Source organism: Canis lupus, chromosome 24 (genome assembly GCF_048164855.1).
Source record: "Canis lupus baileyi chromosome 24, mCanLup2.hap1, whole genome shotgun sequence".
In the NCBI taxonomy this organism is placed as follows: domain Eukaryota; kingdom Metazoa; phylum Chordata; class Mammalia; order Carnivora; family Canidae; genus Canis; species Canis lupus.
Genome location: NC_132861.1, coordinates 50,935,182 through 50,945,915, shown reverse-complemented (window position 1 = coordinate 50,945,915; position 10,734 = coordinate 50,935,182). Strand labels below are relative to the sequence as shown.

The following is a 10,734-nucleotide window of genomic DNA, read 5'->3' as shown; positions in this document are numbered from 1 at the left end:
AGAGGGAGGGCAGATGACGTGGAGGGGCTGGGGCATGGGGCTGGGTGGCAAAGGAAGCTATGATGTTGGTGAGCACAGTGACCTGCTGTGCACCCGCGGCAGGGGCAGAGCTAGTCAGTGTGGACATCCAGGTGAAGTCTCCCAAAGAGGAAGGCAGGGCCAGAGGAAAGCTCTTGACCACCTTGGCTTTGTCTCTCTCCAAAGTGCACATGTGATCACACAAGTGACTCTTCTCTGCAAACTTCCTTTCCATAATGCAAAAGTAAGGCGGCAAATGCATCTGGAACAGAACTGCAACACTGGCGACCCCTCAGGTTAAGTTAGTGGCAATGGAGCCAGAGTCCTATGATAATTTTGTGATCTCAAAGAAGGGTGGTATTTATAGCTGGAAGGGAACCAGGCCTCCGGTTCAGTGACAGCACTACAATCAGGGTAGGTGGATGCTGGCAGCCTCCAAGTCCCCCGGCAGGTGCTCGCTCCAAGCAGACTTGGAGGCTCATTTGACCCAGGAAAGCCCAGCCTGGAATCCTTGCCCCCAGTATGTGGAAGCCCTAATAGGCTCACATCTTTCTAGGAAGTGTGATGCTGTTTGGGTAAATGCTGACGTTTCTGTGTCTGCAAGGTGAAGGTCTCTTATCAAATGAACAACACAATAAATGCCACTAAAATGCCCAGAAGCACAAAACATATCCAAGCAAACTCAGGGAAATGGCCTAAACTATTTTTCCCCATATTTAGATTTATGGGCATACTCTGCATTCAGTAGAATTCACTCTTTTTTACTTTTGACAAACCCACACGATTGTGTAACCATGACCACAATCAAGATATAGATTCTGGTCTATCATGATTAAAGTTCAGAACAACTATTGTCCCTATGGCTCTGGGATCAGATGGCTTGGTTCCCGTCCTGGCCCTGTCTCTGGCAGCTGCGGGACTTTGGAAAAGTGACTTGATCTTTCTAAGGTCTCCATTTTCCTGGCTGCAGACAGAGACAGGGGTGGCAAGCCGTGTAAGGATAAGATGAGCAGGTCAAGGGCGCACAGGTGGCTCTGGGCACATACTGCTTGGGCACCCCTTCTGTCAGCTGCTGAACTGGATGTCCTAGTTCTCACCTGTCAGCACCTCCAGGAGCCCCCTGCTCCCCACCATTCTGACTTTCCTTGGACTAATATTGAGACATGCCAGGCAACAGCAACAAACAATGGAACTAACTCTTCCACCTATTTATTTCCTGTGTTCCATGTAGAATTCTGAGTATTTTATGTAGATTGACTCATTTAATTCACACAACGTGAGAAAATGTACATAAAGACAAGGCCACCTGCCCAGAAATTCATAACCGGTAAAGTGTGTAGCTGGGGTCTGAGCCAACGTCTGCATTTTTAACCATCGCCAAACCCCTGCTTCAAGAGTGAGAGTACCGCAGGGTGACAGAAAGCGGGTTGGAAACCATGAATGTAGATGTTCATTTATCTCCAAGGAAAGATGGTGACAAGAATCCCTTATTAAATCTATGTATATCCAGCAGCAGCAACAACAACAACAAAAAAAAACAAGTAATCCGACTTAGAAATGGGCAAAAGACTTGAATGGACATTTCTCCAAGGAAAATATGCAACGACCAATAAGCCCACGAAAAGATACTCCACCTCACTAATCCTTAGGGAATTGCAAGCCAAAACCATGATGAGATGTCACATCTCATGCATTAGGATGACTATCATTTAAAAATAATAATAAGAACTGTTGGCAAGGAAAGGAGGAGGCTGTGAGCTGCTGGCAGGAATGTGACCTTGTGAAGCTGCTGTGGAGAACAGTCTGGCAGTTCCGCAAAAAATGTAAACATGGAGTCAGCACATGATCCAGCCATCCCACTTCTAAGTGTAAACCCCAGAGAACTGTAAGCAGGGAGTCAAAGAGATGTCTGTACGCCCGTGTTCACAGCAGCAGTGTTCACCACAGCCAAGGGGTGGAAGCAACCCAGGTGTCCCTCAGCGGATGAATGGATAAATAAAATGTGGTAAAGAATAGAATACTATTCAGCCTGAAAAAGGAAGGGAATTCTGACACATGTTCCAACATGGGTGAACCTTAAAGACATGTGCCAAGTGAAAGAAGCCAGTCACACGTGAAAAAATGCTGTATGATCACACTTGTACAACGTACAAAGAGTCATTAGGCTCATAGAGATCATGATGGATGGTGGAGCTGGGGAGGGGGCCTGGGGAGTCAGGGTTTCACAGGGATGGGGTTTCTGTTTGGGAAGATAACAAAGTCCTGGAGATGACGGTGGTGATGGGGACGCAATGCCGTGGATGTATTTAGTGCCCTTGAACTATGTACTTTAAAATGGTTAAAATGGTAAATTTTACGTTATGTGTATTTTTTATCACAATGAAAGCTGTGTATGTATGTATGTATGTATTTATACATGAAAGCTCATGTATAAAATCATGAGCCCATCTGCAAGAGATGGAGGGGTGGGAAGGAGAGATTCTTAGGGACTCAATTAGGAATGACCTTCTTCATGTGGTCTCTGTATACAATGGGATATTCCTCAGCCACTAGAAACGACAAATACCCACCATTTGCTTCGACGTGGAGGGACCTGGAGGGTATTATGCTGAGTGAAGTAAGTCAATGGGAGAAGGACAAACATGATATGGTCTCATTCACACGGGGAATATAAAAATTAGTGAAAGGGAATAAAGGGAAAGGGGAGAAAATGAGTGAAAATATCAGAGAGGGAGACAGAACATGAGAGACCTAACTCTGGGAAACAAACTAGGGGTGGTGGAAGGGGAGGTGGGTGGGGGGTGGGGGTGACTGGGTGATGGACACTGAGGGGGGCATTTGATGGGAGGAGCAGTGGGTGTTATACTATATGATGGCAAATTGAACACCAATAAAAAATTTTTTTTAAAAGAAAAAAAAAGCAATGGCCTTCTTCATCTTCTCCTTCCCACCTTCGGAACATTCTTAAGTACGTTGATGGCGACGATAAGTCACGTTGACAATCCCCAGAAGGACGAAGCTCATTCATTGACGTCCCCCTGCTGCCCGCCTGTCTCTCCCTCGCTCCACCGGCACTGGCTTGTGTTCTTCTTGAGCGCTCGTCCCTGGAGGCGGCAGAGATACCATCAGACCCATTTTTCAGACAAGAAAATGAAGGCTCTAAGAAACCAGACGAATCACTCAAGATCGCCAGCTGGGCAGGGAAGGCCTGCAGGGGACGTCAGAAGCCCCCCTGCCCTGCTTTCGTCCTAGAGGCTGGGGTCGCTGGCCCGTGGCCCCCACCCCCCATCCCCGGTATCCACCCCCAACAGGTGGCTTCACGCAGCTGGAGCCTGTGCCTATCGGAGCCACTGCGACAGCAAGGCAGTGGCCACAGGTCTGTGGTGTGTGCCCGGCTGACCGCCACACCGGGCAGCGGGGCTGAGCTGGCCGGGCCGCCGCACCCGGAACGGAAGCCCTCTCTGGATCTCATCATCCAGAGAACTCGCAGGCCTCGGCCCCTGCCAGGCATTCCCACAGCTGGAAGGAGAGGTGAAGATCCCCCCGAGGCCCCGGGGGCCGTCTGTGTCCACTGAGAGCCCCCGGGCCAGAGGGCGGCCGTGTCCGGGCATGGGCGCTCTGAGGCCAGCACGTGCTGACCTAACTCACCAGCTGCCGCCCGACTCCTGCTCTGCCCTTTCGGGAGGCTCTTGTTTTGGGAAGCCGGGAGGATACAAAAATGTTCCATTTCCAGTGAGATCGGATTAGCCCCATTTATAAATCTGTTCTTTCCTTAGTTACCGCTTGTCGGTACTACAACCACAAATCACAATTGTTTACAGTCACTTTTATACTCCACGCGTGTTTATTACCTGAGATCTTAAGAGATTTCTGTGCTCGTGGAAGCAGCTTCTACACACGCAAATGCGCCGCGGTGGCTGCGGGCTGTGCTGGCCAGGCCGGCCTGTCCGAGAGCCGCGGGCCGGGCTGGGCCGCCGGGGACCCCAGGGTCTGCGGGCCGCCTTCAGGCCTCCCTCCTTCCCCAGCTGGGAGACGCCGAGCCTGGGTGGTCAGGAGCCGCCGACAGCAGGGCGGCCCCCCACCGAGGACACTTGTTGGCCGGTCACCGGCCTCTTTCCCAAACTTGGCTCCTTCCCGGATGTTAGCAGCGACAACATCTCCCTCTTCCACAGAAAAAGCAGGGCCTGCCTTTTTTTAAAAAACAGAAAACAAAAAGCCGAAAAAACCCCACCAACTGTCCTTTCCAACTCCTATCATCCCAGCTTGATCTGGGTGGGTTAATCCAGATCTTTCTGAAGGGACCTCTCACCATGTTCCATTTCTGTAGACATCGTTGGCAGAGTTATAGAGTTTTCCTCTCCTTCTTTTTTTAAGTTGCAAATGCTTAAAATTCTGTTGGCCTTTGAGCTCCCAAGGGGATCCCCATCTCCAGCCCCCATGTGCCGTTGCCATGGCGATCTCTCCTTCCCTTTAAAGTCTGGAATGCCACATTCCATAAGATTTGCACAGAAAGTTGCTTGATCATACGCAAAGGCCTGTCTGTCAGTCTCGAACATTCTGTATCAATAAACACACGCCGAGACCCTCTCTCTGCCTTGCTGTGAAACATCGAGCTTTGAGACTCATCTGGGAGATGAGGAAGGAGTCCAGGAAAATAGAGCCCCTGCCCGCGTAGAGCACGATTGTGTCCCGATTCCCGCCCGTGGCACGCTAGCATTTTAAACGGTTATTCCAAGAACAACAACATGCATTACAGAGCAGTGGCAAAATTATACGTGTAGTTGAACCCAACCCCGGCCTCAAAGTATTGAATTTTACCCGGACGCTAAGGCCATTTAACATCTGAGATACTAAAGCACATTTAAATCCTCAAATAAATAAGTAACTTTAATTACACAAAGAACTACATTTCGAGGAAATTATGGTTATTTGCTACAGGAAAATGACCCCTAGGTCGTCTTTATGACTTAATGGTCAGTAATTTTTGAAGGCATATTCTCTTCTCTAAGCCGCTGTGTCCAAACATTTTCTGAGACAGGAATAGGACTAATTGCTCTCCAGTTAAAAAGAGTGCTCCCTATTTTGCGTTCCCTATTTCGGGGGGATGAAAATAAACAAAAGCTACAATGTTTCTTTGCACAGAGAAATTGCTTTGTCAGAAAAAAAGAACTTCTGCAATCAAAATAAAGCACCAGGAATAGAACCGATGCTTTGTTATAATGAAACAAAATTCCTCTGTATTGAATAATGATGGATTTTACGTTTGTTACTAAGCAGAGGCTTTTTTTTTTTTTAAATTTCAGGGGTCTGTCCTTCATTGTTTGCGACTGTGCTCACTGTGATATTAAACAGTGAGGTGTCAGCAGCTGATTAAAGGCGAGAAGGGAAGCCCCGCTAATTGCGCCGAGCCCTGGGCCGGCGTCCCCCGCCGCACTGGACGTCAGCCGCACACCTGCAGTTTTACAAGCAGGAGCAGTGCCGAGGCCTAACCCGGGCAGCCCGCTCTGGTAATGAATCCAGGAAAACTACACAGACTCGTTTTCCCTCAAAGATAGAGGCAACGTGGCAAGGCTCTCAGATGCGGATGGGGGTGGGGGCTGGGGCGTCCCCACAGGTGTGTCCACCGCCTTAAATCTGCTGGGAGCGCTTGCCTGATAAAAATTAAAAGGACCGTATTCCTGCTTCGGGGGAGCCCGCGCCGGGAAACTGCAAAGATCGAGTAGTGCCCGGGAGCCGGAGCCAGGGGAGCCGGCTTACTCGTGCCTGGACAAAGGGACGCCCGGTGTCCCCCGCACCTAGGACTAGTTAAGGGCAAAGTAGTCTCCAGGATGTGGTGACTTTGGGCTTCACCTCCAAACAGGGAGTGTCACCTGGCCTACCGTGTCACATCGGCTTCTGTGGTTAGCACTCCTGTCATGTTTTCTCCTTATAGGAGACACTTCCCACCACAGGGCTCACTGAAGAAGCAACAGTCCCAAGCCTGATTTCGTATAAAGCCTTGGTCATGTAATATCAATGGGCCAAATACGTTCATTTTAAAAAAAAACTGTGGGCACGTGTTTTAGAAAAATGTTGTAGTCTGCAATGATTGTGTTTGTCTGTCCCCGCGTAAGGAAGGACACAGGTGTGAGAATTGTGCAAGCTCCAAAATGAGAGAAAAGAAACCATTCTCAATTCTAGAAGCATTTGGAAACAGAGAGCACTACTCCTGTTGCTAATTTTGCCAATTTAATGCAGGTTTTTTTTTTTTTAATGTCTTATACCTTTAAAAACTTACAGCTAGAAAATCTCTCTGTCTATCTCTTTTTGTTAGACAAATTCAGGAAAACCCAGAGACCTGGGATAGATGTTTTCAACAAAAATATCACTGTGCTGTGTCAAGAAACGTGGCCCTAACAATGAGGAAAATAGAATGTAAATCCATCTCCTTTCTTCTCCTAGAAAATCCTTTCCGGAAAATACACTCACAATCCCCAATATTTCTAAGCAAAATGTGAAGTGTCAAGGGAGCCTTCAATAAAGCCAGAGATGAAAAGAAAAAAAGCAAGATAACGAAAATAAAATTATGCCTAGGCTGACATCCGATGTGCCAATATCTTACTCAGAGGTTCATTTTCGTGCTTTCCTTCAAGGGTCTGGAGGACTCAGACGTGGCCCAGCGACAGCAGAAGAGAAAGTTGAGTGACTGGAATGGGATCTTTTCCTGCACAATTTAAAAGTATTTCTTATTTTCAATTAAATGTAAAGCTGTCTGGAAGGCCTCGGGACCTTCCTCACGGTTAGGAAAGAAAAAAAATCACCTAAGCTTCAAGTTTTCGACCTGCAGCTTTCTAAGAGCTCACGTTAGGTGGATATTAAAAAGCAATTTAACAAAGCGATTGCAGTGACGACCAAGGACTGCCTTACGTTGATTAGAAGGGAAGGGATCGCCAGGAGAACACATTTTCAGTTTTGAAAAACGAGCTTTTAAAAGACATAAGTGGGATATCACTGGGGTCGAAAAGCTGGAAGTTGGTTTTAAAAACCCCGTCACGAGCAGCCGGGGCTATAGCTGCAAACACGCCCAGAACTCCGAAGGCCCAGCAGCCGCGTCTCCCCCAGAAGCCGGGAGAGCCTGCTGCTCCCCACTGCAAATACGCCTTTTATGGCACTTTCATTTTCCGAAGCAATTTGCTAGAGTTCATCAACAGAGAATAATAGCTTCGTGGCTCCTTGTTGACGCTTTTTACTTAGCGTTTCTTACTTTTCCTCCTCGCCTTTATTTGCAATTTGAGGAACTCCGCTGAACTTTGGGTAACCCTCTAATGGCCAGGCTGCTGGGGTTCGGGGACCTGAACGCGCCTGGAACCTGCAGCCCAGGGCTCCTGTCCCCAGGGCCTGGGGTGGGGCGCAGTCCCCCGCTTGCACACGATTGTCGCCGGCGCCTGCCAGGCTTCTGCCCTCGAGGGACACAGGATGGTCAGTGAAGCGGAAGCAAAAGTGGCATTTACCTGTGCTGCGTGGAGCATGTACAGGGGAGGCAGACTCAGGCCGTTGGCACAGACCGTGGACATCCCGCGGCAGGAATTTAGAGGGGAAGTTCGCCAGCAGCAGGGAGAGGTGACTGGGGCGCAGCGAGGCCCAGGGTCCCCTGGCTTCGGCCCGGCCTTGTCCGCAGACGGGGGGGAAGGAGCATCGGAGCCCGGGCGTCTGCAGAGCCCCGGACGCAGCCGCACACAGAGAGCAGCCGGGAGCTCAGAGGCTTCCTGCAGGATCGCAGAGACGGAGGCCGAGAGGTGAGAGGGTCGCCCGCTGAGCACCGGTTTTGTTTTTGCTTTGGAGAGAACTGGAGCCCCCGGGGTGCAGACCCGCAGGGGGGTGGGGGGCGCTAAGACCTGCACCCCCCCACCCGGGCTAACGCGTGTCATCTCTAGCTTTGTGGGAACAGAATCACTACGGCCCGCACTGCCTCTGGGGACACGTGCGTCCCGTGTATTTGGGAGCTGCTCCTTTGAGAGCCACCTTCTCAGCCAGCCAACAAGTTTCCTGTGTTTTCAGATCAGCTGGAAGGACTATTTCTTTTCAGGTTCTGGGTCCCTCTGAATCCGTTTGCAGACTTCAAACAGATCGGATTTCGGGCTGCAGCCTGAGGGAGGCTGGAAGGAGTACCAGGTGGCCCGGGACGCCGCGACCTCCAGTGAGGGTCTCCTGGACGCCTGCCACCCCCACCCCCCGGCCCCACCCTGGGAACGCACACCCACCGGAGGAGAGAGACGGGATTGCCTCGCTGGCTTCTCACCGGTCCCCGGCACGACCTGTGGAAACAACCCGAGAGTGTCCATCCACGGGGGCATGGATGAGCAAAATGGTCCAGCCACGGAATGGGGCTCAGCCTTCAGCAGGAAGGACAGTTGCGCACGGGCTGTGACACGGATGAACCTGGAGCACATCGTGCTCAGTGAAGTAAGCCGGTCACAAAAGGATGAAGACTATGGGATGCCACTTATTCTTGGGGCCTATGCTTGGGGCCAGATTCACAGAGTTGGAGACTAGAGGAAGGGGGAGCACCAGGGGCTGGGGCGTTGGGGCGGGGGGAGGCGGTCAGTGTTTCATGGGGACAGAGATTTTGCTTAGGAAGATGACAAAGTTCTGGAGACGAAGGGTGGTGACAGTTGCACAGCCATGTGAATGTACTTAATGCCGCTCAACCATACACTTCAAAAGGATGAAGATCACACTTTTATGTTATGTGTGTTTTACTACAATAAAAAAGAAACAATTATTTTATTTATATGCTGAAATTAAAAATTAGAGAAAAAAACATCAGGGCTCCTACAGCGCTCCACAAGGCCACAGGGCAGCCACCTGCGGCCCCGCCTGGAGAGGAAAACGCGACCAGAGAGAGGCAGAGAGCAAACAGATCCACAGAAAGACCAGCTCTGTCTCATTTGTGCGGTGGCAGCAGCCCGTCCAGTCTGGTCCTGGCACTGTGCCCCCAAGCCAGGCCGGGGAAGAGGTGGCCGCAGCTGGGAGGAGGGCTGGACGACGGGGGCAGCCGCCCACCTGCGCACGGGCCACTCAGAGCCCGGCGTCGGGGTCCCCGCAGGCCCCCGCCCCGGGTACCATGTGAGGGGACCCAGCTGCCTGGGGCAGGAGCTACTCCCAGCTCGTGACGGAGCCACGCACCCCCGGCTGAGCCTGAAGCAGTCCGACCTCGCTGCGCCATCTGAGGGAAGTCACCCAGTCCTGGACTCCAATCTCCTCTAATTTTCACAAAAGGGGGATCTGAACGCGACAGTCTTAGAGATTCGTGCCAGCTCGGGCACTCTGCGATTCCGGACATCCGAAATGAGGATCTACAGTCTGAAATTTTTTTTTTTAAGATTTTATTTGTTTATTCATGAGAGACACACAGAGAGAGGCAGAGACACAGGCAGAGGGGGAAGCAGGCTCCCCGCAGGGATCCCGACGTGGACTCGATCCCGGGACCCTGGGGTCACGCCCTGGGCTGAAAGTGGTGCTAAACCGCTGAGCCAACGGGGCTGCCCTGGAATTTTTTTTTTAAAACATCCAAAGCTCATGTTATGTTTTCAGGCCAGAGGGGAAGAGCCCTCGCTTGCTTGCAGGTGTGTGTGTGCAATGTGGGAACAGAGAAGAACGAGGCACGCTCTTCCTGATGGAGGACACGCTGCCACTGTGCACAACCGTCCCCTGGTAACCTGCCCTCGAAGTTTCTCGTCTGCTGCGTGACCACCAGAGGGCAATGCGTGCAGCAGATTTGTCAGCACCCGCGGAGCCGGATGTGCCGCGTGTCTTTCCCGGAGCCTTTCAGGGCTTCTCTCTGGGGGCTCAGTGTCCCCGCCGCTTCTCCAAGGGGCTGAGAACGAGGGCTGAGGGTGAACAGCTGACCCTGTGCAGAGACAACAGCTTGCAGCCCCCACGTAGGATCCACTCAGCAATGAAACCGGCCCCGAAACGCGTTAGGGTCCTTACCACGCTGCGAAGCCATCCAGGCGAGGACGCTCCCAGGCTTTACACATCAAACGCCGGGCACCCCAGGCTCGCAGGCTCTGGGTCCACGTGCTTCAAATCCTCGGGGTGGGGGGGCAGGCCAGGCGCCGGACTCCCGGGGTCCCCCGGCTCAGCACGCTGCCCAGTACCTGCATTCGTCCCCGCGTGAGCCACTGTCCCGGGGGAGCCGATTCCGTCACACATGGGAAACAGGGAAAGCGGTCTGGAAGGGGAGAGAAACTGAGAGGCTCCCCCCTTGAGCACGCTCCTGTCCTGTGCCCCGAACCGAACGGGACAGCCACTCCTCCACTTGGGAACCTGTCCGGGTCCTGCTAATAGGCTATGATCTCCCGCCTTCAAGGCCGACACCTGCTCCCGGATGCCAGCTGCTCTGAAGGCCCTTATCAGTCTTTCTTCTGCTTACAGAAGGTCCCAGAGCTGAGGTCCCCCCAAAAGGCTATGTCCATAGAAACGGATGAACTGCTGGGCTAGGATGCCAGACGAGGTGAGCAGCTACCCCTGCCGGGCGCTGTCCTCGGCTTTGCATTTGTGAAGACACTTCTGTTTTCCAGTTGACTTACGTTATGATTTTGTCATGATCGACCTCCACGGCGGCTGACCCGTCTGCCTTAACTCTCTCTGTCCCTCATGCTTCCTATCCAAGAATGGTCTGAAAACCTTGGCGAGACGCAGGCGCCGTGGGTGAGCGTTCACGCTGCCCTGGGT

The 10,734-nt window shown here is 51.9% G+C and overlaps 1 long non-coding RNA gene across 1 annotated transcript; it reads right to left on the bottom strand.

Annotated features, from left to right (window-relative positions):
* Window positions 1-1,211: 1,211 nt before the first annotated feature.
* On the bottom strand, window positions 1,212-5,000 carry LOC140616307 (uncharacterized). Its single transcript, XR_012016855.1, has 2 exons — window positions 3,870-5,000; window positions 1,212-3,122 (listed from the first exon to the last, which is right to left on the bottom strand). It is a non-coding gene; the product is annotated as an uncharacterized lncRNA (long non-coding RNA).
* Between the last annotated feature and the right edge of the window lie 5,734 nt (window positions 5,001-10,734).